At 34.7% G+C, this 24849-nt stretch overlaps 2 protein-coding genes across 15 annotated transcripts in view; one reads left to right on the forward strand and one right to left on the reverse strand.

Annotated features, from left to right (window-relative positions):
• Window positions 1-24849, reverse strand: part of ASTN2 (astrotactin 2) — a 1150327-nt gene that overhangs the window by 338914 nt on the left and 786564 nt on the right. The gene's annotated exons all lie outside the window — the stretch shown is intronic.
• Window positions 12693-24849, forward strand: part of TRIM32 (tripartite motif containing 32) — a 66781-nt gene continuing 54624 nt past the window's right edge. For 3 of the 5 annotated variants that reach the window (XM_007474535.3, XM_007474534.3, XM_007474536.3), the window contains exons 1-2: window positions 12708-12899; window positions 15189-15290. The gene's annotated coding sequence lies outside the window, so the exon portion shown is untranslated. Of the gene's footprint in view, window positions 12900-15188; window positions 15291-24849 lie in introns of all 5 variants that reach the window. The other 2 variants (XR_001630000.2, XM_001364581.5) reach the window with 2 other exon arrangements.

Here is a 24849-nt window from a genome sequence, read left to right on the forward strand (position 1 = left end):
TTGCAGGGACTTGATTTGGATTCCTCTTCCCCCAGTCTCATTGCCTTAGAGTTTACTGCCAGATTACTCTATTGTAATGAAATTAATAACAACAATTAAAAGAATATTAGCAATAAGAATAATAGATCTAGCAGAGATCAAAGTTATGTGGGAATAGAAAGTGGCTGCAATTCTTGTGGTCCTGTTTGCTACTGGGGTTCTTTCAAGAATACTTTCTCTGAATCTAAAGATAATGAGCTTTCATCTGAATACTTTCAATCAATCACACACACAAAAGAAGGTTATTTTTAGAGAGCCAGGTCCAGAGAGAGAAAGTCCTGGGTTCAAATCTGGCCTCAGACACTTCCTAGCCATGTGACCTTGGACAAGTCATTTAACCTCAATTAACTCACCCTTACTGTTCTTCTACCTTGGAATTAATATTATGTATTGATTCTAAGACACAAGGTAAGAGTTAAAATAAAGTTATTTATTTTATCTATCTGTACACAGATCATTAGCTATATAAGAATAGCAGGAGAGTGACTTATCTAAAGACTGTTTCTATCTGAATCCCATAAAAATATGTCAACAAACATTTATTAAACACTGGGTTAAGTGCTGAGGATTTAAGAAAGTTGCAAAGAAACTCAGAGTCTAATGCAGAAGACAACCCACAAATAGTTGTGTATAATCACTATAAAGTAGAAATAAGCAACAAAGGAGGGGCCTAGAATTAAAGTGGATCTAAAAAGGGTTTCTGTAGAAGTTAGGGATTTTAGCTGAGATCTGAAGAAAGCTACGGAACCCAGGAAATGGTGATGACGAGGGGGGGGGGGGGACCATTCCTGGTATGAAGAATAGCTAACACTCAGGAGACAGAGTATATTGTGGGAATAAGAGCAAGGAGGCCAGTGTCAGAGAAACAGAGTTTGATGAAGGCAGAATATGACTAGAAAGATGAATGGGTAAGATAGATTATGAAGGGCTTTTAAAAGCCAAACCAAGATAGCCCCTTAGAAGTAGCAAAAGTCCAGACCTCTGTGAAAACTCTTCTACACCATAAAAAACAAAGTGCTTCGAGGGGCCAGACAACCAAATCTAACAACAGGACAGAGCCAGGGGGCCCTCCTGCTTGATTCAATTGAAAATTGAATCTTGTACACCAAGAACTCTGAATTCTCGGGTTTAAGGAAAAGGAAGAAGGAAGGTCTCGGGACCCCTCCTCCACCTACTGTGCTGAATCTCTGGAGGAGAGGTGGGAGGGGAGGACAACCCAGTCACAGCTACTGTTCTCCATCTTGAGCTTCTGCTTCTTGAGGTTTGGGTCTCAGGGCACACCCAGCTCTACAGATCAGCTGCATGTCTGGATTAATCTAGTCTATCAATAGAGCAGATAAGAAGCCTTCAGAGGGCGGGGAATCTCAATCTCCAACACATGTCCTCCACCTCCTGTGCTGACAGCCTTTTTAAGAATCCTGATGACTCTGATCCCAGGTCAAAGGCTGCAACCATGACAGAATACTTTGATAACAGGGTGGGAAGCACAGCTTCTTTCAGCCTCCACACCTCACCTACAACTTCAGCTTCTGCTGCCAGCTAGGGAAGATCTGACCTCAGGGCTCATTAATATTACATCAACCTAATCTAGTCAATCAGCAGAGCAAAGAAAAAGCCCCTTCAAGACAAAATAGCCCAAACCCAGACTCCAAGAAAATTTTAATCACTACAGTGGGAAGGGTCAGAAAGGTTCAAATAGAATAAAAACCTCCAACTCCAAATTCGATCACCATTATCATCATCAACATCATGAACAACATCGTCTACATCAACAACATCATCAACATCATCATCTTCATCATCAACAACCTTGTCAAGAGCAACATCAACAACATCATCATCATCATTGTTGTCATCATCATCAACATCATCAAGATCAACATCTAACTATCTATCTTTTCCTGGCTCAAAAAAGATTTTTGGTTGGTGGTTTAACCTAATAGGATACTAGGCATAGTACTGAATGAAAGCCGAAAGACCTAAACAGCTTGAGTGCCACTATGTGTCCTTTGGGGATAAAAAGAAAGCCTTTTTTTTCTTGGACTCAGTTTCCTCATTTATGTATGAATGAAGATTACCTGGATTCTGCATTAAGTTAATCAATTAAATCAAAGAATAAACCAGGTATAAAAACAAAAAACAAAAAAACAAGGATTTTTAATAATTGAACCTAAAGGTGATAGAGAGCCAAATGAGTTTAGTGAGTAGCTGAGTGATACAATTCAACCTGTTTTTTAATAAAGAACATGTCAGTTCAATGGAAGGTAGACTATATTAGGAAGAGATCTATGGCATTGAGGTCATTGAAGGCTATTGAAATAGTCTAAGTAAGAGATGATAAAGGTCTTCCCTAGGCTGGTGGTAGTGTCAGAGTTGAGATGAGATGTTGGGAAGATGAAATCAACAGGACTTGGCAATAATATGAAAAGAATAAAAAGATAAAATAATGACTAATATTTGAGTGACACTTTAAGGTTAGCATAGCATTATCTATAGATATATATATAAAATTTGATAGTTACAATATTATCATCATTATTCCCATTTTTCAAAGGAAAAAATTGAGTCTGATACAGCTAAGAGACATATCAAAGTCAAATGAGCTAGAGAAGGAAATGAAAAATGGCAAACCACTCCACTATATTTGTCAAGAAAACACCAAATGGGGTCACAAAGAGTAGGACATGACTGAATTGACTAAACAACAAAGAGCAGACTATACATCTTGTAATGAGACAAAGGAACTAGTACTGCTTTAGGGATTTGGTAAGTCCTGAGATTCCAAATATAGAAATTTATAGATTCATATGCTTGACCTCCCTTCTTTACTTGAGTGAGAACAAATTGATATTGTATCTCTGACAAAGGCCAGAACTGAGTTAAACTTATAAGAATACATAGCATCTCCTAGTTAAAAAATGGTCAAAGGATATTAAAAGGCTATCTTTAGCCATGTGCAAAAAAATGCTTCAAATCACAATTAATTAGAGAAATCTAAATTATAACAACTCTGAGGTGCCACCTCAAACTTATCAGACTGGTAAAAATGTCAAAAAAAAAAAGGAAAGGGCTAAATGTTGGAAGAGATATGGAAAATTTGGAACACTAATACATTGTTGGTAGAGCTGTGAACTGATACAACCATTCAAGAAAGCAATTTGAAATTTGAATCCTTTGACTCACCAATACCATAACTAGGTCTATATCCCAAAGAGAGAGGGGGAAAGGGCCTACTTGTACAAAAATATTTACAGTAGCTCCTTTTTGTGGTGACAAAGAACTGGAAACTGAGGGAATGCTTACCAATGGGGAATGGTTGAATAAGTTGTGACATGTGATTTAAATGGAACATTGTTATTCCATAAAAAATAATGAGCAAGATGGTCACCAAAAAAAAATCTGGAAAGATTTATATGAAGTGATGCAGAGTAAAGTGAGCAAAACCTGGAAAACGTTGTACACAGAAATAGCAATAATGTACAATGATCAGCTGTGAATGACTTAGTTCTTCTCTGCAATGCAGGAATCCAGGACAACTCCAAGGGATTCATGATGAAAAAGGCTATACACCACCATTGAAAGAACTGATAGAATTTGACTTCAGATTGAAACATACTATTCTTCATTTTATTTCCTCCATGAATTTTTCTCTAGTGTAAGCAATATGTGTCTTCCTTCACAAAATGATAAACATGGAAATATTTATTGTATGATAATACATGTACAATTTATATGTCATATTCCCAAACATGTTGGGGATGGAAAGAGAGAACATGGATTGTGAAATGTCACAAAACAATTATTAAAAATTGAATTGGGGAGACAGCTAGGTGGCTCAGTGGTTTGAAAGTCAGATCTAGAAATAGGAGCTCCTGGGTTCAAATGTGGTCTCAGCTACTTCTGTGTGATCCTACGGAAGTCACTTAACCCTCACAATACTGCGTATTGGTTCCAAGGCAGAAAAGTGGTAAGGGCTAGGCAATGGGGGTTTAGTTTGCCCAGGGTCACACAGCTGGAAAGTGTCTGAGACCATATTTGAACCTAGGACCTCCCATCTCTAGGCCTGACTCTCAATTCACTGAGCTACCCAGCTGCCCCCATGGAATTTCTTTCTTTCTTTCTTTCTTTCTTTCTTTCTTTCTTTCTTTCTTTCTTTCTTTCTTTCTTTCTTTCTTTCTTTCTTTCTTTCTTTCTTCCTTCCTTCCTTCCTTCCTTCCTTCCTTCCTTCCTTCCTTCCTTCCTTCCTTCCTTCCTTCCTTCCTTCCTTCTTTCCTTCTTTCCTTCTTTCTTTCTTTCTTTCTTTCTTTCTTTCTTTCTTTCTTTCTTTCTTTCTTTCTTTCTTTCTTTCTTTCTTTCTTTCTTTCTTTCTTTCTTTCTTTCTTTCTTTCTTTCTTTCTTTCTTTCTTTCTTTCTTTCTTTCTTTCTTCCTTTCTTTCTTATGAAACCCTTACCTTCCATCTTGGGTATTGGCTCCAAGGCAGAAGAGTGGTAAGGGCTAGGTAATGGGGGTCAAGTGACTTGCCCAGGGTCACACAGCTAGGAAGTGGCTGAGGCCAGATTTGAACCTAGGACCTCCTGTCTCTAGGCCTGGTTCTCAATCCACTGAGCTATCCAGCTGCCCCCAGAATTTTTTTTTTTAAAGAGCAAATTGATGTCACTCTTTTCTAATATCAAATCAAACAGTTCTCCATTTTTGTTCTATAGCTAGCAAATCTCCACCTCTTTGTTTCCTAATCTCTATGAGTCTCCAGCTTCCTAGGTAACCTTTTCCCTTACCCATTTTCTCCAATTCTCATCATATCTGCCAAATCCCTACCCCTCCTGTGTCCCTATCCTGCTGTCTCTTTCCATTGTGCTTTCTGGAGCCACTATTCTACTCATGAGATACTTCTTTTCATCTCAAGTCTTCTCACATCTTGAATTCACAGAAATTGCCCCCACTGGAAGAACACAACATCCTTGTCCACTTGATCAAGCACTAAGTATCTGTCATGCCCCCATACCTGGACCAGGAAAAGGAGCAGGTATACATCTCTTTCTCTACTGTCACTACTCAACCAATATTCAATCAACAGTCCTCCTTAGAAGTTCTTTCCATCCATTTATATCACTCTATTTATACAAGTCACATTATCTACCCTGCCACCACCAAATGTCTTTTCCCCTTTTCTCAAGTAGTTAAAAATCTGGCTAAATTAACTTGATAGGTGGGAGAAGTTGTTCAAATAGATGGAAATGGGGGATGAGGGGAGGAGGAAAAGGGGCAAAGGAAAAAGTAGGGGGATGAGGAAAGGGGAAGGATTGTTGAGACTAAAGAAAAGAAGTTTGGTTGGGCTTCCAAGTTATTTATAGGTAATAAATGTCTCAATGACTGAGGGATGAGAGATGAGGCAGAGTAGGGGTTGGGAATGATCCTCCTGCTACTGTAGTAGTGGTAGCCACCATCAGTCTATCCCTTTCAATAGTCTTTGTTTTACAGGCTAGGGTGTTGAAATTATAAATGGATTATCCTGGGGAAAGGAAAGGAGTAAGAATTGTTAGCTAGAGTTTAGACTGCCCACAGAATGCTTCTTCTAATTGCTTGTTTCATAAGGGAAGCTATTTCTAAGATTCCTTTATTTTAGTATGATGTTTTAAATTTTTTAAATATTAAAATAATTTAAGTTTTTAAAGTTCATGAGTGCATATTACATTTTATTTTATTTTTAATTGGTTTCAGTCAGCAAAAATTTGCCTTCTCTCCCTCTTAAGTCTCCCTTCTCCTAGATGGGAAAAATAGAAAAGCATGTAACACACATGTATAGTCAAATAAAACAAATTTCCTTGTTGACTACATATAGTCAAGGAAATATATATTTAAGACCCATTCTGTACTCTGAGTTCTTCATCTCTATTAGGAGGTAGTTTCATCATTAGATTTCTGGAATTTTCTATTTCAATTCAATAAACCTTTATTTAATACCTACTATGAACTGAACACCATGCTTTGCTAAACATAATGATTGATCATTACACTGATTAGAGCTTTTAAGTCTTTCACAGTTTTTTCCTTTACAATATTATCTTTATAATATTACAATAATAACTATAATGTTATTCCACTATAAATGTTCTACTTATATTCACTTTATTGTGCATCACTTCATACACTTCTTCCCATGGTTTCTCTGAAACCATCCCCTATATCCTTTATGGTCTGGAATATCATTTCAAGATCTCCACTCCTTTATTATGGAAAATGTGTATAATCCTGACTGTGATTTTCCTAGGCACTTGAATTCCTTCTTTCTGGTTACTTGTGGTATTTTTTGTCTAATCTGAAAGTTTTGAATTCTGGCTACGGTGTTTTTGGAGTTTTCCTTTTGAGATTTATTTTAGGAGGTGGTCTTTTTATTTCTACTTTACTCCCTTGTATTAAAACTACCTCTATGAAGTTTTTGAGAAATGACACCTTTTTTCAGAGACACTTGATATAAATATCTTCCCACCCCCGTTTGTTGTTTGCTTTTTAATCTTGGTTGCATTGGGTATGTTTTTGTGAAAACTTTTTTATTTAATGTAGCTAAAGTTATCTATTTCATATCTTGTAATATTCTCTATGTCTTGTTTGGATATAAATTCTTCCCTTATCCATAGATGTGACAAATAATATATTTTGTGCTTCCCTAATTTGTTTATGTTCAACCTTTATTTCTAAATCATCTATCCATTTTTACTTTATCTTGGTATGAAGTGTGATGCATCTGTCTATGCCTACTTTCTGCCATATTATTTTCCAGTTTTCCTAGCAATTTGTCGAAGAGTGAGCTCTTCCAAAAGCTTGAATCTTTGGTTTTGTCAAACACTAGGTTACTATGACCATTTACTACTGTGTGTTGAATCCCTAATCTATTCCAATGGTCTACCAATCTATTTCTTAGCTAGTATCAGATTGTTTTGATGGTTACCACTTTATAATATAGTTTGAGATCTGGTACAACTATGCTACCTTCTTCCATATTTTTTTTTCATTAATTCCCTTGATATACTTGGCCTTTTGTTTTTCCAGTTAAATTATTTTTTTTCTAGCTCTATGAAATATTTTTTGGTAGTTTTATTGTTATGGCCCTGGATATGTAAATTAGTTTTGATAGAATTGTTATTACTATATTGGATTGGCCTACCAATGAATAATTAATGTTTTTCCAATTGTTTAGATTTGACTTTATTTATGTGAAGAGTGTTTTATAATTGTGATCATATAATTCCTAGGTTTATCTTGGTAGACTCATAGGCATTTTATATTGTCTACAAGTATTTTAAAGGGGATTTCTCTTGTATCTCTTGTGGTTGGTCTTTATTAGTAGAATAGAGAAATGTTAATGATTCATGTGGATTTATTTTATATCCAGCAATTTTGTTAAAGTTGTTAATTGTTTCAATTAGTTTTTTGGTTGAATCTCTAGGATTCTCTAAGTATATCATCATATCATCTGCAAAGAGGTATGGTTTTATTTTGTCACTGCCTGTTCTAGTTCCTTCAATTTCTTCTTCTCTTATTGCTATAGCTAGAATTTATAATATAATATTGAATAGCAATGGTGATAATGGGCATCTTCGCTTCCCTCTTGATCTTAGTGGGAACCACATTACAGATAATGCTTGCTGATGGTTTAGGAGAGATGTTATTAATCATTCTAAGGAATATTTCAAAGATTCCTATGTTCTGTAAACCTTAAAATCTCTCAGACTTGTGAATGTTAAAAATTTCCCCATCGGGGAATTCTTAATGGGAACAAATTCCCTACTGAGAAACATTCCCCATTTTAATGTGAGAACTCGCCAGGATCAGAAATGGGAGGACCTCTACTCCAACCGTACTTAAGACTGCTTTAGGGGAGAAAACTCCTTGCTATGGGAGGACCCCTACTCTACCGGTACTTAAGACTGCTTTAGGAGAGAAAACTCCTTGCTAAACAAAGAAAGTACTTGGATCCATGCTTATGGTGGGGCAAGGAGTTCTTTGAGCCAGGCCTGTTTTTAGAATTGATACAATGAGATGCTAGGTACCTAAAAGGGTCGGGCAAGTTTTGTCTTAATGAGATTAGTTGATTCAGCTGTGTTTTCACTGGTTCAGACTTACTGAGGAGATTTGTCGACTTAGCAGGAATTCAGATGGGCAGTCCTTTGGAAAATGTCTACAGTGATTGGTAGATGTAAGGACTTAGGGGAGGTGACATGGGAGAAAATCCCCATATAAGAAAAAGCAGAATCTCTTGAAGAGAGATCCTTTTGGAGAAATCCTTTTGGAGGATCTCTGATGAGGATCTCTTGGGAAGAATCTCTTGAGAGAGGCTCTGGAGAAGGGAAGCTCTTGGAGGACAATCTCTAAGGAGGTCTCGCTGGAAGGCTCTCTGGTGAAGTCAGCTGAGATGGAGCTGGCCTGGTGTCACTAGAATCCTTGTTTAGGCAGACCTTGTGGTGAGTGTTAAAAGACTGACCGACTGATTCTCTCTCTTAAGACTCAGGTCTAGGCCATATTGGCTTGAGGCCCTTCATAATTATTCCTTTCCTACTCTTTCTCTAATTCCTCATTATATTATTAATTAAAAATCTCTATAAAACCCAGTTGACTTGGGTATTTGAATAATTGGGAATATTTCCCTGGTGACCACCTTATATTTGATTTAAAACCAAGACACTGTAGTGAAACATATTTTCTGAGGTCAAATTTACTCACCCTCTCATATCTATCACAATTTATATCTTCCACCATTTTAACTCACTACAGTTTATGGGTTTCACTATTTTAAATCTCACAGTTCTCTAATGTTTTTTAATAGGAATGGATGTCATATTTTGTCAAAAGTTTTTTCTATATCTATTGATATATATTATTTTATATATATTTATAATTATATGGTTTCTTTTTATTTTATTATCAATATTGTCAATTATGCTGACAGTTTTCCTAATATTGAATTTTTTTTAACTTCAAGGAATTTAGGAGGTTGAATGCAAAATTTAAACAAGTTAATGAAATCCTAGAACAATAGATAATGAAGTTATGGTATAATGAAGGATGCAGAATTTCATTGATTGGGAAAGTTCACTGATTTGGAAGGAGGCCTTAAATACGGATTACCCATTAACCTCGTTTTCTGATGGAAAATGATGAAGTAGCCCCATAAGGAAGCATTCCTTCCCTCACTCTTTTGTGTGCCAGTGGACCCCTACTAGCAATCTTGTGAAGACTATGGAATCCTAAAGACGTTTTGTCGCCTATATTTGTAAGTGAAAGAAATGCTAAATGTTATTTAGAAGCTAATAAAAATTAAAATGCATTATTTTCCCCATCCAAGTTCACAGACCCCATGAAATCTCTCCGTGATTTTAGGTTTAAAAACCCTGCTCTCTAGCCAATTCTGACTTGAAGAACAAGGGAAGGGGGGAATTTTTTTTTTGAGATAGGTTTGGTAGATTAGATTTATGCCCCCTTCTCATGACCCCATTGCCTTGACTAACTTAATTTAGGTATAATATAACTCTTGGATGGGGTCACATCTAAATAGTATGCGTACACATTGGACAGGCCTTAACTATGAGTCTTTCCCAGGAGAATGTCATAGAAATCTAGGCAGAACCATTTATAAGGTGTTTTTTTGGGGGGTAGGGGGATTCTGAGGTTGGTGCAGAAGTTATTCAAATAAAGCAAGCTATCCATATATAAAGGAGCTATGGAGATGTCAGGAAGAGGCAGAATGCTCACTATCATGGTGGGTGTTCACAGGTTGTTGATACTCTTCTGTAAGGAACTTGGGGAATGACTTTTAAAACACAGGGTGGATAAGATGATTGACAAATAGCCCATGAATGTATTTTAGTATTGTAAAAATGGAGACTTGAACTCTGGACTCCAATCCCCAGGAGTCCTTGCTAGTTCCCAGAATGCCCTCTAATCTCACTGAGATTTCCACCTGGACAAGGTAAAAAATTTCTATTTAACTGGCTGTAAAGGCTACTGGGCGTCTTTTCCTACTTCCACTTTGGAGCACACGCGGCTCTCCACCTAGCAGGCAAGATGTGAGTGGTCGTGAATAAGCTCTCTGGGCTTAGACACGTGCTTTTCTTACTTGTATTTTCTTAAATTCCTTATCTTAAACAAAACTCTAAAAATATAATACTCCTTGCAGAAACTAATTTCTACCTGCCTCAGTTTCCCCAAATTTTAACTGTTACAGTATAATTATATTGAGATAGCTTGGATCAAGGATCCTTCTGTCCCACACAAATTTAGGACATCCCTAAAAGCTCCTATTTCATCTGGTCAGTCTTCAAATGTAGATTGGTGTTCACAGGCACATAAGTTTTTGTGGTTTGGCTTGAGAGATAACGGGAATGAATTTCCATAAGTAGAGAATCTGGGTTTCTCTAGAGCTTGGGCCCTGAAGTATAACTGAGATCATACACCTGAGTTACTGTGGCATGGAATATAGTGTGGGGTTAAGTGGATGGGGGTTAGTACCAAACATATAAGTTGCTGCTGGATATTGAAAACCATATTATAATGATACCAAGGGATTACCAATCTTTTCATAGGGGTACTCTAGTTTCTTATTAGTGCTTTGTGGGAATAAATCATAGGGAGAATTAATCTTATTCAGGTGGAAAGAGGTAGAAGCCCCCTTCTTTAGGCTTCAGTTGTGGTAGATGATCAGGGGAATATTTTGTAGCGCTGAATTTTTTGAGTTCCTCAGAGATAGCTGCAAGGGCTTGAAGTAGTTTCTATGACAGTTACTATGTTACTATGGGTAGAACTAAATTAAAGTTTTTGGAGTTGCCCGAACATACTGTGTAGTCAATATTAAATAATATTGAATTGAGGGGACTGGTGACAGATATTTCCTCCCTAGTAAGGGAGATAGAGACTTGAGTACTCTTGTTACATGAATTCCTCTTTTAATAACCCTATGTGGCCAGTGAAGATGCTGGATGGCATCTGGGGATTACCAGTTGACTATTGGGGGTTTAATAAAGAAGTTATGAAATTGCTCCAGCCATTTCCGATCTTGCCAGCATAGTAGATCAGGTAGCTCAGACATGAAGTTAATAGCATAAGGTGACTGATCTTGACAATGCTTTCTTTTCCATTTCCGCAGCTGAAATGAATTAGGATCAGCTAGTTCATTTTTACCTGTAAAAGATTTCTGTATACTTTCATCATCCTTCCCCAGGGTTATTTGAATTCAAGTTTATAATGCCACAGTTTAGTGGGCAGTGACCTAAAAGAGCCCTCATTCCCTAAGGTTGTTGATATTTGCCATTATATTAATGATATAATGCCAATTAGATTAAATGAGGCTAATTGGCAACAATTTAAGATCAGATGGAGATCAGATCATATGAGATACAAGTATTGAAAGCTTAACCTGAAGAATATTCAGGATCCAGCCTATTCAGTTAAGTTTTAAGTTATTTAAGTGATATATTCAATGGGAAGAACTCCAGTGATTTTAGATGTAGTCTACAAGAAGCTATTCTTCCCTCACAGATTAAGAAGGAAGCAAAAAAGATTTATTGGTGTCATTTGGTTTTGAAGAACCTCCTATTCCAAATTTGGGTATTTTGATGATTCCTATTTATTGAATTACACATAAATCTGCCTCTTTTGAGCAAGATGGGGGAAAGAAGGGAGGGTGCAGAACAGACTACATCCACAAGAGTTAGAACAGGCTGTCCCTTAATCTCTCCCCTTGGGTCCTTATGATTACATAGGGTCAATTTTCCTAGAGGTCTTTATTCATAAAGACAAAGACAAATGGAGCTTTTGGAAAAGACCAAGGGATGGCCATATTGAATGGCCACTGTTCTTCTGAAGCAGTAAACTCCTAGAAGCAGCCACTTGTTATACTATGCTTTAGAAAAAAAATATTTTCATATTATTCCTTCATAGTTGCCACTAAAAAGAGAACTCAGGGCCATGTAATTTATTCAGGCTTGCCTATCATGAGTTGGGTATGAATGAGGGGACCTTTAACAATGTATCTTGGACACGTGGCAATTGTCAAATGGAAATGGTACATGAGGGCAATCCTTGCCCTGGGAACCTTATGCATTAGTCCTTCATGAAAAGTTGTTACACTGACTAAGGTTGAGATCTCTACATCCAAGTTAAATGCATTACTCCCCCTATTCCACCCCTTAATAGTCCAAAATTCCCCAACCTATCAGAACCTAACTTTTGAAGATAATTGTTTCCTGTGATTACTGATGGCTCTTCCAATTGCTATAAAAAATATGTATATGCAAATAGATTTCAGAAGCTACTAAGGAAGTGACCAGGAATAAATACCCTGAGGAATGAAGAACCCTAATAAGTTATCTCAGGGGACTACATGGCTGTCCTTGAAGAACAGAGCAAGCACACACACATATGTGTATGTGCATATGTATGCATATATAAACATGTGTATCTATAGGTATATTTTAATATATTTAACATATATGTTCATATGTGTGACACACACATACACATATATTCATTCCTGAACAATGGCTATGGTTTTGGTTGAGTGGTCTGGGGCCTGAAGAGAACAGAATTGGACAAGTAAGGTTCCCCATTATGAAGTCATAATCAGTGGAAGAATTTCGCTGATGCTTCTTGCCTTTGTGGAATACGATATCTCCCATTATATTGAAGCCTTCTAGTGAACTGAATACCCAAGATAATGCCCAAAAAGAACACTAAAAGTTAGGGATTGTATTCATTATTAATCTAGACAATAGAGGCTGTGATACTATGCTGTAGTGAACGCAGAGACCTATAATTCTTTAACCAAGATTTCATACTATACTGCACCTGCCTAACCTTAACTCTTTATGTAAGTGAGCACATCTATCATAATCTCAAGTGTTTCTCAACTTGCTTTGATTGGCAGATTGGTTATAATGGTCCTCTTCCTCCACCTAAGAGTTAGATGTTTCCCTTTCCTGCAGTCAAAATCTACTTGGGATATGAGATTGTAGTACCAGTTGCCTGTTACTGCTGTAGCCATTATCAAGACTTATGGAAACTATCCTTCTTCCTAAGGGACTCTCTTGTACTATTGCTTTTGATGATGGTACCCATTTGATTACAATGAAGACTTGGGACTGGACCTATCATCACTATGTTAGATAAGTTTTCTCTATCATTCCCAGGTACCTGTATTGTGTAGTAGTGGAACAGACTTTTAAGACAACAATTTAGATATAAGACCCCCTGATTATAGAGATCAAGTGTTCTGTTTTCCAGAGGCTGTGTCTTTGATAAATTGGCACTACTCCAAGAAAGTAGAAGGCTCTTAGCTTCATAGATTTTTTGGCTTGGATTTATCTCATCAGAATGGACAACTTTTCAATATAGTCCCAGTTGACCATCTCTATGGCTTTTACAAGGTTAAAATATGCAAAAAGACAAAAAAAAAGTTATTTGTAGGTCTGTGAGATGGCTGTGGTAAAATATAATAGTAGTTTTAATACTATTGTTATTACGTTAAATAATTTACCCAATAAAATATAAAAAAATGAAAAATAAGAAGTTCCAGTCCCCTCAAAAAGTTCTGTACAACCTAGGAAAATTATTTTCTTCCTTTTTAATCAATAGATTTGTTTTTTCCCAAAAATATTTCAGATGGTATCTTCCTAGAAAAGATCTGGGGAAGTAGTGGGTAGAATTATTGGGAATAACTTTGCATTTTTAATGATTTACTGAAGGTGTCAAATATGCTGCTGAGTGTGGTCTGAACTAGAATAAAATGTAATTGGGAAATATTTCATAAAATAAATGAAAATGTAATAAAACATAAGTAACATTACATTTGAAAACTATATATATCTATAGTCTGCAGGAATCCTAATCTGCAGATTATTAGTTCCAATTTCTCTTTGAGTTTGACATCATTGAGTTAGTGGGTGTAAACTTTTTTTTTTTTAATAATCATGTTGACCTGGAATTTAGCTTGAGGAAAAGCGATCCTTTGACTTATTTAAGAGCGATTTTAAATCCCTGAAGGTGAAAGGGATTCTTCACCTAATCCTCAAGGGAAAATATAGTAGTCCCTCAATAGAAGTCTCTAAAAGGAGTTACAATTTGATATTGCCCTCATGCTCAATGAAACTCCTAGGGATGGGGAGATTTCGGCTGGTGGATTTGGGAATGTGAATTAGGGTGAGTAACAGAATTGATCTAGGTCTGAATTAAGACATCTACATGAAAAAGTTCTGACTTCTTAGCTGTTTAACTCAGTTCACATATGTAATAATGACCAGTGAAGACACTGGACAGATCATCCATTAGGTGGACCTGATATTTCTGTAATATTCTAGTATTGCAACTAGCCATCACAATGATTTTTAACAAGAAAACTTTTATGATCTGCCCTGACTTTGTTTTTCTATAGTTTTTCAAGTAATTATTGATATTGTTTATTTAAGCACTCTCTTCAGTTTGTAGAGTTGTTTTGATTTTTTTAATGGAAAAAGTAATATGTATTGGTAATGACAATAAAGTATCTCTATGGAAATGAAAAATGGAGTTTCAGTGAAGGAAATAAAATATAATCTTAGAGGGAGGACAAAAGGTGGCATTTGTCAGGATATTACAGTAGAAACATATCACAGGAAAAAAGGAAGAGGAGGAAGGAGAAAGGGCATCTCTATATTTCGAAGATACTCTTCCTGAAGAACAATGCTTTTCCTATTTACTGAAGAGGTAACAGTAGGTGCTTTTTCTTCCATGGAAGTTATCATATAGGAGTTTATCCAGTAAATGTCAGAGGAATAAATGAAGAATAGTTGTTGTTGGCTATTTCCAATCAGGAATAGTTGAGGCAGCTATTGATTGACCTAACAGAATTTTTAAAAAAATTAGTCTGTTTCCCTGCCGTATACAATATCTAAACCAGAATAGAAAGTCTCCCAAGATTTATTAAACATATGGATACTACCCACTTTGGTGAATCATGTGGATACAAAAAATACTTCTAGAAGAAACTTTAAAAATTATTATCAAAATGTTACGAAGTCTTGGGCAAGAAACCAAAGAGCAAAAGGGCAGAGGTTGTTGCTGCACACTGAAGGCAAAGGATTTAGAAGATAAAACTTGATTTTATTTATTTATTTTCTTACAGCTTGCTTTTAGAAGCAAATAGTTGGCTATGAAAATGAGTGAGGATTCTACATAGACTTTTGATCCATGAATTAAGTTTTCAGAATGACGGACTCCTGGACAGGTAGAGAGTATATCTCAAGTTATTACACAATATCCTCAAAAAAACTGACTATAATTTTCTTTTACTTCTCCACACTTATTTTTCAGTGCCATCTAGTAGAGTCTTTCTAAAATGAGCAGTGAATTCTTGTAAATTATATTTTATTTTTAATAAACGACATTCATTTCTTTCCTTTCAATTCCAACTCTTCCTGCCCTCCAATTAAGAAAAAGGGAAAGAAAGAAAATCAAGACTCTTATTAAAACACGTATAGGCAACCAAAACAAATTTCCACATTGACAATGTAAAAAAAAAAATCTGGACTCTGAGACATCTATTATTCAGAAGGTATCATGCTTTATCATTACTCTTTTGGAATTGTGGTTGGTCATTAAAGTGATCAGAATCCCATACACACTCAGAATTATTTGTCCTTACCATATTATTATCACTATATAAATTGTTTTTGTTCTCCTCACAGTACTATATCAGTTTATATGTCTTCCCGGGTTTCCTTAAAACTGTGCCTCTTACCATTACCATTTTTTAGAGCGCAATAGTATTTTATCACATTTATATTACATAATGTAATCATCCATTCCCTAATTTATAGACACTTTAGAAAGAGGTATAAATATTTTCACATTTCATATAAGATTCTGTTTTGTTTAAGTCAAATTCTTCCTTTAAACCCTTCTCTTTCTCTTATTCTTGTTCCCTTTCTCCTCTTCTCTTGATAGAGAGAAATGCTCAAGATGTAAATTCTAAAGACACAAAGAAAAACAATTGTAACAAGGAAAAAATAGGAATTGTAGGAAGAGGCTAAGGTATATGAAAAGAAATTCATCAAGCAACTTAGATTTTTTAAAAAATACATCTAGAGGATGGAAACATAGTCAAATAACGGAGAATGGATGTGAAAGAATGGCACAGTCCTATAAATAGTGTCAACACTCCTAAGTAATGAATGGATCAAAAAAAATTATAGAAACAATAAATAACTAGGTAAGATGAAATGACATGCCAATATTTCTGGAATGCACCTATCAAAACTGTCGACAAAATATAAAAAAAGAGGATTACTGAGGTGAAAATGCATTTTAAAATTAGATAGCAAAAAAATGAACTAAAATAAGCACAAAAGAGATTTTTAATAATTTGAATGAAAATAGATAATTAGGAAACAGAAAAATAATAACGATAAATAAAACTAAAAGTTGGTTCTTTGAAAAGAATAATAAAATTAATAAACAGCAATTATGGTTAAAAACAAGAGAATAGAAAATCAAATCAATAAAACTATAAATTAATAAGGTGAAATCACAACAAAACCAGAAGTAAAATGAATAATCAGAATATATTATGCATAGTTACATGCTAATAAAACTGAGAACACAAAAGAAACTGAAGAATATCTTTAAAAACATAAAATGCCCAAACTATCAGAAGACCATATGGTTTTTAAACAATTAAATCTTAGAAACAGAAATAAATCTAGCTGTAAAGTAACTACCAAAAGGAGGACAGAGGGAGAAGAGATAAAACTGATCCTGATCGATTCACAGAAGAATTCTTATCCAACTTTTGAAGAATAATCAGTATTTATACTTCACAATTAAAAATAAAAACCTTACTTTCTATCTTAGATTTGATATTAAGAATCAGTTTCAAGGAAAGAGTAATAAGGGCTAGGCAATTAGGGTTAAGTAACTTGCCCAGAGTCACTGGTAGGAAGTGTTTGAAGCTAGATGTGAGCCCATGATCTCCTGACCTGACTCTCAATCCACTGAACTATCTAGCTGCTCCTTCACAAATTATTCTTACAAAAATAAGAAAATGTCCTTCAAGAATCCTTTTAGGAGACATATAATATTGATACCTAAACCAGGAAAAGATAAAACATAGAAGGAAAAGTAGAGGGCAATATTATTAATGAAGATTGACACAAAATTTTTAAACAAAATCCTGTCAGACCACAGTGATTTATTCAAGAAACTATTCATTATGATTAAGTGGGATTTTATACCAGGGAAGAAAAGATGGTTCAACTTTAGAAAAATAATCAACATAATTATATTAAAACTAAAATATCCCAAACCATGTGATCATTTCAATAAATGCAGGAAAAGCCTTTGGCAAAGTATAGTACTTTTTATGGTAAAAATCCATAAACTTAGAGGGATTATTTTTAATATCATAAAAAATCAATTTAAAAACAAAAATAAGTACCTTATGCAATTGTATACACCAGAATCTTCCCAGTAAATAGGGGAGTGAAGTAAGCATGTTTACTCACCCAGCTATTATTTGATATAGTTCTGGGAATGCTAACAATAGCAGAAAGAAAAGAAATTAAAGAAATAAAGATAGGAAAAAGAGAGATAAAACTATTTCTGTTTGCTGAGAAATCCTAGAGATTCAAAAAAGATAACAAAGATGACTAATAGCTTCATCAAAGCTGCAAGCTACAAATGCATTTTTAATCAATAGCATTTCTAATTTAAGAAAAAACACGCAATAATGAATAATAGAAAGGGATAATTCCATTCCAAAAAAATAGCTGGAAGAATACTTAGAGATCATGGCTAGGTTGTGCCAATATAATAAATATGACAAAAAATACTATCAAATGAACATACTTTTAATGTAATACCAATCAAATTACCAAATAGATATTTTAATTGATAAACTAATAAAATTCATTTGGAAAAATAAATGAATGAGAATATCAAGAGAAATAATGAAAAGGAATAAGGATGGAAAAGGAATAGCACTTTCAGACCTCAAATAATATCATAAAGAAATCACCAAAACTATATGATATTGATGAAAAAACAGAGCTATATAAATGAAACAAGAATCAGAAATATAATAGAACTCAATAATCAGTGTCTGGAAAAGTGGAAAATATAAATTGCCTAAGGAAAAACAAAACAAAACAAAACAAAACCAACATACAAAATTATCTTTATTTGATTAAAAAAAAACTTCTGGAAAAACTGGAAAGCATTCTGACAAAAATGAAGTATACACCAACAACTTATATTGTACAATACATTCTAAATGGATAGATGACTTTAATATTAAGATTATATTAAAAGGAAATTAAAAGAAACAGATCATATATCACTCATAGCTATGGGTAGGAGATGTATTCTTAAAGAAGAGAGAGAGACAACTACAAAATATAAACTTGGTGACTTTTACTACTGAAAGTGAAATACAGACAAAATAAATGGACCTAGGATAGTGGGGAAGTGGTTGAATGGGAAAAAAAAATATTGCTGTATCAGATTTCTCTGTTAAAGTTTTGATATCCAAGCTATATTCATAATACACACATGCATGCATATATAAGTACTCTAAAAACCTACACACACACACACACACACACACACACACACACACACACACTATATCTTTGCCCAGTAGATAACCCATAAGATATGAACAAACAGTTCTTAAAAAAAAAAAATCACAACCATATGAAAGAATGTTCCAAGTCACTAATAATTAGAGAAATGAAAAGATAAACAATCCTGAAGTTTCATTATCTACCCTATGAATGCAAAAACGGCAAAACTCAATGTTGGAGTAAATATGGAATGAAAGGCACACTAACATATTGTCAGTGGAGCTATGAAATGGTAGAACCATTTTGGAAAACAATTTAGAATTATGCAAATAAAGTGTCAAAAATGATCTTTCACTCAGAGACTCCATTACTATGCTCATATAACAAGGAAGCCATTGATAAGAAGAAAATCTCCAAATTCACCAAAATATTTATAGCATAACTTTTTGTGATAACAAAGAATTGGAGATAAAGTAGATTCCCATTAACTGAGGAATTGCAAAACAGATTTTAGTACCTGAATGGAACGTAATATTCCTTTGGTATAAGAAATGATGTGTGTAGTGAATATAGAGAAACTTGAAAGGATTACATGAACTGATACTGAATGAAGTAAGGAAATCCAAGAAAACTATATACAATAATTACAACAATGTAAATAGAAAGAACATTACACCAAAAAAAGCAAAGTAAAAGTAATAAAATTATAAAAGTCAAGCAGTTTTTGAATGAAAAGTTACGAGAAACACTTTCAATCTACTCCCTTATGTAGGTGGGAGGTCTACAGGTATTACATCTTGCACAAATATTTGGACTTTTTTTTTTCAACATATTAACCAGTTAGTTATGTCCATTATTTTCCTTTTTGAAAAACATTATTTGTAATATGGAATGACTTTCTGGGAGGGAAATGGGAAGGTGTATAATTGAAAATCTGTTACCCTAAAAAAAAGAACTACCCTAAAAAAAAGAGCCCACTGACTTCCTGTCATTACATACTTCCTGTAGATAGGGGATATTAGGTGGGGACATGGAAGATCCAACCTCTTTACTTCCAGTACCAAGCTTGGTGTGGTGGTAAGGCAGGTGTTTGAACTGACTGATCAGCCATGGGCAGGTGGTCTTTATTTTGTATCCTCTTTATTCCTTGATTTCTAATGATCGTTTAATAAATCTCCTAAACTATAATATTTTTATTATTAGAGATTAAATTTTACAAAGGAATACTGGGAATAATTGTGGTGGGTTCTGTAAGAACCAGAAGTCATTAATAAAAACTTATTTAAAAAATAAAATAATGTAGAAAAAAATTTAAGTGCTTTAAAAATGCCATTGAGCAGAGCTAAAGCTTAGACCTAAGACTGGCAAACTAAGCTAAGGAAAACAACAAAAAAGTAGTTGCTGTATTTTGTTGTTTGTTTTTTGGGGGTTGAGGAAGATCAAAGAAGAGATAGGCTTATTACTCTGGGTGGAGGAATTAATGATAATTGACAAGAGATAAGAGTCTGAGCTACTCAACTCTTATTTGCTTCTTTTTTTTTTGTCAAAGAAAATGGTTCCTGAATTACAAATTAACAGAGAAACAACCAATGGCTGGGAGGGAAATGATATAAGATTACTAAGAAGAAAGTATGAGAGCACTGCACAGAGGATAGAAATTGGATCTAGAGACAGAAACACCTTTAGTAAACAAACACTTATTAGCTATGTAACTCTGGGTGAGTCACTTACTCTCCATATGTTTCAGTTTCCTAATCTGTAAAATGAAAATAATAATAACACCTATTTCCCAGGTTATCCGAAGGATAAAATGAGATGCTATTTGTAGAGCAGTCTGTAAACATTGAAATAGTTTGTAAGTGGTGGTTATTATTATTTGCATCATTATTATATTAAATCTTCAAACATTAAAAAATTAGCAGATGTCATTAATAAGTCTTGCCAATAATATTTGAAGGACAGTGGGGAATTTGAGAGTTATGGTAGGATTGGAGAATGACAAATGTTATCTTAGTCTAGTGGTAGTCTCTCGGTGATCGAGAATGACTATTGTCTTTGTGCAGTTTCATCTACGGTGTACCCTCATGTGGCTTTGGAGTCCAAAGGCTGAGGCGCAGAGTTTGTGGCACATGGGGCATGGGACACCAGTTGTTACGGGAGGTGTGGCTGTGGCCTGGTGTCGGCGTTCACGTGCAGCGGCAAGAGGTCGATGTCAGAGAGAGAGAAAAGAAGAGATTCTGTATACTATAGACCAGTATGCTTGATTTTTGATTCCTGTGAAAATTCTAGCATTTATAATTAAACATAAAGTTAATGAACACCTAGAAAAGGAAATAACAATTCTAGGGATTCAGAAAGTTTTATCAAGAACAGGTCATACCAGGCTAAATTTATTTCCACTTTGACAGAGTTATTAAGTTGGTATATGGGGAATGCTGTAAATAATGTACCTAGACACAAAATATTTGTAAAAGTATTCATCTAGTGGAGAAAATGGAAAGATGTAGATTTAAACAGTATTTATTGATGCTTGAATGAGTTCGGTCAGGGTTTGTCAGTGGAGAACCACATAAATCATTACTTGGCCCTAAGGCTTGTTAGTGTTATTATCAATGATTTAGACATGGGTAGAGATAACAAGTTTATCAAATTTGCATATGAATGGAGATAGCTAACATACTGATTCACAGTCAGAATGCAAATAAAACTTGAAAGCTTATTAAAAATAGCAATTTTTAAAGTTCAATGAGGATCTTAGACAAGTTAAATAAAAGTCAAATATCCAAGTACAAAATAAGAGAGTCATCATAAGTAGTTTGGCTGAAAAACAGATCTGGTGGTGGTTATGGTATTAGTGGACTGTAAACTCAATATGAGACATCAATGTCATATGGCAGACAAAAAAAAAAGGAATTTGGGCTGCTTTCAGGAATAAGGAGTTAATGGTCCCCTGTATTTGGCCCTAGTCAGATACACTAGGAAAATTGTGTGAAATTATGGGACCTGAAATTCAAGGATGTTGATAAGCATGACAAGAATCATTTGAAGGAACTGAGGGTGTGAAGCCTAGAGAAGAGAAGACTCAGAAGGAACATGACAAGTGTCTTTTAGAATTTCAAGACTTGTCAAAAAAAGGATCCTTAGATGTGGCTCCAGAAGGCAGAACCAAAAATAATGGGAAGAGGTTGCAAAGACAAAAATTTTAGTCTGATATTTGTGGGGCAGGAGGAAATCCAGAAACAAGAACAACTCAACAATTAGAGCTGTTCAAAATTAAAATGGGAAATAAAATTAGGAAATGATAGGTTCCATCAAGGGACAGATGGTCAATTGTTTCTCTTCATAACACCAAATCCTCTACTTGTTCATGTTCCATTCTGTCCCCTCTTAAATACTGTTTTCATAAATAACTCTAACCTGGAAATGTTTTGGGAACTTCTTTGCTCCTGAACTGAAAATAATCCTTAATTCTTTCTCTGTAATTTGCACCTTATTGCCTGGACTCCAATTCTTGTCCCTGTAATCCTCACCTGTTTACCCAAACTATAGGAGATTAGATTGTAATCTCTTCTGGAGGGTGACAGATGTTTTACACAGCTGGTAGTTCTAGCTTTTACAGTCCCTGTGTTTCTCAAATTCAAGGAAATATCCCCAAACATCAAAGACTGTTATGCTCTCTTGTGAATTCATAATACTTATTGTTTGTATGAGTCATTTAGCACTTACCACAGACTGCTTGTGACACCTCATGCCTTCATCTTGTATTGTTAATTGTTTCTTATTGTTATTGGATAGTTTGCTTATGCATACCTTCATTCTACTGCCAAAATACTCTTTCTTGTCTATAGATCAAGTCATGCTACCCACTGACTCAAAGATCTGCTGTGACTTTTTATTATCTCCTTAACAAAATTCCAAATCATGATTTATATTCAAGAACTTCTCTAATCTGATGTCTCTCCTTGTTTCATATTACTTTATTCATCTGCCCTGTACTCTAGCTAAAATTCTCTGTTGAATTTATAAGGAACAAAGTCAAATGTACAAGAAATCAAGCCATTCCCCAATTGGCAAATGGTCAAGGGACATGAATAGGTAGTTTTCAGATGAAGAAATCAAAACTATCAATAATTACATGAAAAAGTATTCTAAATCCCTCCTGATTAGATAAATGCAAAATTAAAAAAAATGCTGCAGTACTACCTCACACCTAGCAGATTAGCTAACATGATAGTAAAGGAAAATAATAAATGTTGGAGGGGATGTGGCAAAATTGGGAAACTAATACACTGCTGGTGGAGCTGTGAATTGATCTAACCATTCTGGAAGTCAATTTGGAATTATGCCCCAAAGGACTTAAAAAATACACCACTCAATTTTTACCCTAAAGACATAATAATGAAAAATATTTGTACAAAAATATTCATAGCTGTGCTCTTTGTGGTGGCAAAAAAAATGGAAAATAAGCAGGTGTCCCTTGATTGGGGAATGACTGAACAAATTGTGGTATATGATAGTGATGGAATACTACTGTGCTGTAAGAAATGATGAACTGGAAGATTTCTGTATGAACTTGAAGAACCTCCAGGAACTGATACAGAGTGAAATGAGCAGAACCAAGAGAACATTGTACACAGAAAGTGAAACATTGTGGAACAATCCAATGCAATGGACTTGGCTACTACAAGGCAATTCCAAGGAACTTATGAGAAAGAATGCTATCCACATCGAGAGAAAAAACTGTGGGAGTAGAAACACAGAAGAAACGCATATGACTTATTTGTTTATATGGGTATATGATTTGGGGTTTTGGTTTTAAAAGATTGCTTTATTGCAAAAATGAATAATATGGAAATAGGTATAAGTTATAACATTAGTATAACTCAGTAGAAGTGCTTATTGGCTCTGGGGAGGGGAGGGAAAGAAAATGAATCATGTAAACATGTAAAAGTATTTTTAAAAATAATAATAAATGAACCACATAAAATTTTTCATTGTCCAAAATACATCATGTATTCTTCTATTTCCTACATTGCTTATTTCAACTCATTACTTTGTATGTAAGGAAACTGAGGTTCATAGAAACAGTATTCAAAATGAGAACTTCTGATTCTTGTTCTAGAACTCTTCCTGCCTCATTATGTTGCCTGTATGATCTTCAGCCCAGTCTGGGCTTCCATTCATTTTTTGGTTCTTCATGATGTGTCCAATTCTAGGAATGCTCTCCAGATACTGTTTTACTTTAAAATTTTTATATACTTTAAAATCCAACTTATACTATATTCTACCTCCACCATGAAGCCTTCACTCTTGGATCTCACATTTGTAATACTTTAGTGCATTAATGTAATATCATGTGTTAGATTTATATGCGTCTTAGTTTTATCTCCTTACTTGATTGCAAATTTCATGAGGAAAGGGACAATACTTTCTCTAAATTTTGTATCTTCCTCAGCTCCTAGAAGAGTTTTCTCTATACAGAAGACAATAAATGTTTGTTGAAGAAATTAATGAATACTTGATGTCCCCAAAGGATTATAAATTCTTTTCGATCAGAATTATATATTATACTTTTCAACAAATATTTGTTGGAATTCGTTCTAATACATTGGTTTTTTTTTGTTTGTTTTTTTAATTAATTAATTTGTTTTTATTTGATCATTTTCAAACATTATTCATTGGAGACAAAGATCATTTTCTTTTCCTCCCCCCACCACCACCTGTCCCATAGCTGACTCTCGATTCCACTGGGTATCACATTCTAATACATTGTTGTGTGGCCTGGGAGGCACATTGAGTCAAATGACCTCATTGAGAGCCTTGATCTGAATTTCCAGAACAAAGGGGTCAGAAGAGCTAAGTCTTGAAAGAAGAGGAAGAAGAGTATGGAAGATAATTTCAGATCAGGACAAGGGTTATTTCAACCTCTGTCTGTATTACCAGTGCCTAGCACATATAATAGACATTTAATATATACTTATTCAATTGAATTGCCTGAGCTCCCAAGTCACTAAGTGGTAGAGCAAGGACTTCAACCTATGAATCCTTCCTTTTTGATTACTTGTCATTGATTTTTGAGTTAGAAGAAATTTTGGAGATCATTAATTTGGTCTAACTAACTCATTTTATATTAGAAGAAACAGGTCAGAAATGTGCATCAACCAGTCCAAAGTCAGTCAAGTAGTAAGTAGCAGAGATAGTATTCAAACTCAAATCCTCTGCTTC

Source organism: Monodelphis domestica, chromosome 1 (assembly GCF_027887165.1).
Source record: "Monodelphis domestica isolate mMonDom1 chromosome 1, mMonDom1.pri, whole genome shotgun sequence".
Classification (NCBI taxonomy): domain Eukaryota; kingdom Metazoa; phylum Chordata; class Mammalia; order Didelphimorphia; family Didelphidae; genus Monodelphis; species Monodelphis domestica.